The sequence below is a fragment of the Pteropus alecto genome, unplaced genomic scaffold, assembly GCF_000325575.1.
Source record: "Pteropus alecto unplaced genomic scaffold, ASM32557v1 scaffold175, whole genome shotgun sequence".
Taxonomy (NCBI): Eukaryota; Metazoa; Chordata; class Mammalia; order Chiroptera; family Pteropodidae; genus Pteropus; species Pteropus alecto.
This window is the reverse complement of record NW_006437739.1, coordinates 759,742-765,106: the sequence shown is the minus strand read 5'-3', so window position 1 is coordinate 765,106 and position 5,365 is coordinate 759,742.

The following is a 5,365-nucleotide window of genomic DNA, read 5'->3' as shown; positions in this document are numbered from 1 at the left end:
TGGCTGTAAATAACAACATTCGAACATCCCTCAACATCACAGAATGAATGTTTCAAACTCAGTTAATACACATGTGAAAAGTTAAAAAAAGACTATGTTAAAGAATCTTAAAATATGAAAATAAAAATAACTGTGGTACTTGAGAATGTTCAAATATCATATTTTCAAGTACTAGTCTCCCAAAATCAAGAGGAACCAAAAACATGATTTCATTTTATTATTTTTGCACCTGACGGTTTTCATGGCATGCCTTGAAAAACAGTCAACACACATCACTATAACCCAAAGGACACCTAACATTTGAAATAAAGTTCTTTTGGACTAAATGTGAGTATCGTTTCTGGCTAAAGGAAGACAAAACAATTTATCCAAAGATAGCATCACCATAATCCTGGTTTGCTAGGACAGTTCCAGTTTATGCCTGTTTTCTTGGATTAATTATTAACACTGCTCTCTTCATTCTCAAAGTGCCTGGTTGACACTTTACTAGTAGGGCACCAGGGATAGCAGGGACCTCAGCTCTAATCCTTAATGACTTTTTGATATTTTAAAGGCTACCCTGGAGAATCATTCTGCCAATGATATGGCTGCAGTATCCCTTCCAGGAATCTGGACTGAGCAAATGTTTTCCATAATCTGAAAATCCGTGAGTAGGAAATTTTATTAGGAGTCACAGGACCTATTATCGTGCACTGAAACTGTAATTTCAAGAAAGGGAGAACTATTTCGACCCTCTGCCAGCCTAAATACAAAGAAGAGATTCTATAGAGTGAGATTTTACATTGCCCGGGTCCCAGGTCTCTGAACATGTCTTTGGAGTTAGAGGTGGCGGGCAAGAAGGGAGAAGGTCTCTGATAAGATCAGACTTATAGAATCCAGAGGAAAACTGTGCTTTATAGAGCACATTCTAAGGTAAAATGCAACACACTGATTTTGCCATATAAACATATTTGAAAAAAAAAAAAAAAGAAAACTAAAGGATGACATCAGGAAACATAATGGCATTTTTACGTAAAAACAAAATACGGTACTTTAAAATGGTTTCACTCTAATCTTCGAATATGGAAACAACTTCAGTTGATTAAAATGGTCCACTGACCATCCAACTACTCAACATTGCAAAATCCCTCACCAGAATTAGTGAGTCCAATGGTACTGCTTGGGGAAATTTAAGTCACATCTGTTTTCCACAGGCAGTGTTTTGAAAAAGAATTATACTTATTGGCTTGGTAAAGATTTCTGGCTATGTTTTATAGATAGATATGATTTGAACATATTGCAGAGTGAAAATTTTCTGAAAAATAAAGTACAACCTTTATATTTTATAAGAAACAAAGTACTAAATATAAGTAGTCTAAAACAATCACTAACATAAACACAAGTAAAAAATTCAGTTAGTCGTCCATAGATTTTTTTTATATTTATCTCAGAGATCAGAAATAAGCATGTTAGCTTCAAGAGAAAACAATTATTTTTCTCTTCTAAAAATAAACACCTTTAAAAAAGTCAGATATATTCAGGTTTGTGAATTTTTAACAACAGAACCTTTGTTTGGAATACTGTCTTGTCCTTTAGGCTACCTACCACAGCCTTGATTCCTTCTCTAATTAATTCTTTACATATTAAGTCTATAGAAATAAAGCAATTTAAAATTGTCTTACGTTGTGCACAATGTACCATCATAAAACAGCAGGATATGAACAAAATTCGAGTTAGTATAAACATGTACTCCACCATCGTGAGAGTAAGGCAGAAACACAAGCAGTACCACCAACTGCACTTAAAAACTGCAATTATGAGAAGTGATCATCAAACAGAGATTGTGAGTGGTTTATATAGGAGATAAGTGGTTTATATAGGAGATATATAGGAGAATGGATTTTGAACTTTTTCCTTCCAGCCTATGTAAATTACTATTTAACTTTTTCGTTGTACACTTCTTGGTTCCCCATATCTACAGTTCTTATATATAGAACGTATATGACTTGTCTGTGAGTTGTATACTGCTTGTGTTTATTGACAGCTATCTGTTACTTACAAGAACTATTTATTCATCTTTGTATTAAGTTTCATAATGTTTTATTATTTACCATAAAAAGCACACCTTATGCTATGAATGCAATATTCAATCCTGTTCAAAATTAGAGATCTCTGACCTTATAGCCACAGGACTACTAAGCAATCTGAGGATACCATTAGGTATCACTGGTAAAGAGAAGAAAGAGTAAGAAAAAAAAAGGAAGTGGAAGAGAGCATAAAGAGAAACAGAAGTGAGGAGAGTTCCCAGAAAGAGAAAAGAGGAGATGGAGAAGGAAATGTCAAGCAATGCAACAGACACAGATGTAATCCAGCTGGTACACCAAGTTTTCATTAGGATTCTCCCTCATATTTCCTCATATTCATTCTCTCTCTCTCCCCCCTCCTCTTCCCCCTCTCTCTCTCTCTCTCTCTCTCTCTCATACTGATTAATTCCATTTTTTCTCTCTCTCTCTCTCTCTCTCTCTCTCATTTTTCTGTTCAAGTTCATGTTTGACAGGATGTCAGTTCATGTACTGCTAATATTACCTACCATACATATACATACATATTTCCATCTAGGTCAAAATCTACTAATAACATATTTTATTATGTTATTCCCCAATCTACTGATAACATATTTTATGTACTATTTCCTGCTTGGAATTTATCAATTTGTGTACCTTATTCTCCGGTCTTTCTTTTTGACAACCAATAAGTGGCAGTTACATGAGAGTTCCAGGTTGAATCTTCATGCCATCTGTTAAAGGAGATCATTTTTAACCTAACTGGCCCACCTTGACCCAGTATAATTTGTTTTCAATAATTCTATCTCATTTGGAAACAATCTCCTTGTTTTATAATACTTACAGGAGTAAAATATGTACTTAATGATATCAGTACAACATTATGAGAATATATATACTTGTTTTTTAAAAATGGATTTTTTAATTTCCATTACTGCGAAAACTAAGTCCTTATTTGAGTGTTTAGTAAGAAATAGATACAAAGGGTTATAAACCACAGAGGATAGATAGAGTCCAACTCTCTACATATCCTCTGCCTGAATCCCTCTACAAAATTACACTGGCTTTTGAGATGAATCTCAGTTTCTCTTGGTTCAGAATTATAGATTACTTTTGCCACTAAAGTGTTCTGCTTACACATTCTGGTGGCAGATAACTCAGATCCTCTGGAAGTAGCCAGCTCTGTCAGAAATATTCTTCTATTAAACTAAAATTTGCTCTCCTGAACCTTCCAGCCAATATGAAGCAAATTTACTCTGACCCACTTAGAAAGTCCTGCCACATGGTGAAACTTCAGAAGCACAGTAACAGACAAGCTGTGAGAAGGGAACATTTAAGCTAACATATCCGATTTACTATGGATGTAATTAATAGCTCCCTTCATTTCTATCCTTTCTAAGATATTAATGTTAGCTGTAAATTATCTACACGAGGCACACAAATATAACAAATTTCTCCCTCCCCAGCCCAAAAAACATCTACTATGTAGGCAAAAGTCTTTCTTCCCCCAACAGAGGCTGGAAGTGCCAGTTATTGCTCTCTCAGCCTATCTTGCTGTGTGGCCATGGTGCACAATTCTAAACAATGAGATGCATAGAGCAGTCTTTCGGGGCTTCTCACAAATACTTCCTCCCTGCCTCCCTTGTAGTCCCCTTTCTTCCTGTGTTGCATACAGTTGTATCAGTCATCTTGCAATCATGATTGGAGCCATCCTAACACACTGGAGGCTATGGAGTGGAAAGATGGAAAAAAAAAAAAAAAACAACTAGATCCTTGATGATCTCATTGAACTACTGAATCAAGCCTCGGGTAGCCTAACCTCAGACTTCTTGTTATACGAGATTTATTAACAAACCTCTACTATCTAAACTATGTTTAGTTGGGTGTTCTAGTACTTAGGGCCAAAAGTATTCTAACTGATATACCGCATTAATGAAAAGACAATAATATGGACCAAAGTGGCTTTTTAAGAATTTTAGGGATGTAAGGTAAATATTCTGTATTATAATACATTGGGAGTAATGGCTACAAAATTGTTAATCTGATGCATGAAACAGAATGTAATCCAAGAAGGCTATCAATGGATCCTAAATTTTGTAATAATTGTATAATGGGAAATTATACAGTGTGGCCTTCAATTAAAGTATAATAAGATGTGAATAGAGTATACTTAAATACTTCAATAAAAGTAGTATAATAACAAGCACTCACTATATGAATTGAGATATATAAGCTTGATCTAGATATGGTCAAATATACTATTTCAAAAGAACAGAAAATTCAACCCATTTCTGCCACTTGGTAATTGTATGACCTTGGGAAAGTTAACCTCACTGAACCTCAGTTATCTTTTTTGAAAAGAGGTAATGATAACAGTATCTTCCGCACAGCCTTGTTTTCAAGATTTTAAAAAGTAACACAGCACTTATTGTCACATAATAAGTGCTTGATAAGTGAGAGCTATTATTGTTATTATTTATAATTTTATGACAAAATGTAGTTCAAATAAAAATTCAGAAGAATAAAAAAGTGGTTATTTACATAGATAGGGCATGATATAACTTTAGCTTTCATCCTTGAATAAGTTGGAAAGAACATCAAAATCAGGCAAGAAAAATATGGATTTTAATGGGAGGAGGGGTGAATTTTAAAAGCAGGTAGAATTTAAGTTCAAAAACATATAAAACTAACTTTGGGAGAGTAGTGACTGAGAGTTGGCAAGATGGGGCTCTCAGGATGCTGATAATGTTTTGGCTCTTGATTGGGTACTAGTTATAGGGGCGTGCTTACTTTGTGAAAATTTATCTAACTGTGTACTTATGATTTATATATTTTTATAAATGTAATACTTCAATAAAAATTATGTTAAAAAGAGGAGTTAAATTGATTATAGAAAGAGTATAATCAATTTAACATAAATTAAAGTCAGATCCTTTACTTTCAGAAAGACATATTCGACTTTCCTTTACATGCCTATGGACAAAGTCAAATGCATAAACAATGAGCCATAAGAAAGTGAGATTAATCTGAGAGGTCCTTCTGAGATTTATGAGGATAAGCTAAAATACTGTGATAAGGAGCTTAGCTGGCTTTCTTTTATTTGAAGACTAAACTAAGCTCAGTAAACCTTGAGATCATCACCAGGGCCTTGAATGAATTCTTGTTCAGTGGACATGAAGAATATCGTGGTGGAGTTAAGTGAATAGAATCCAGAGCCCAACAGTTGGCGTTCATAACTTGGCTCCCCCATTTAATCATTGTGTATTTCAGTTTTTCCCATCTATCAAATGAAAATAACAGTAGTGTCAACCTCATTGGATTAT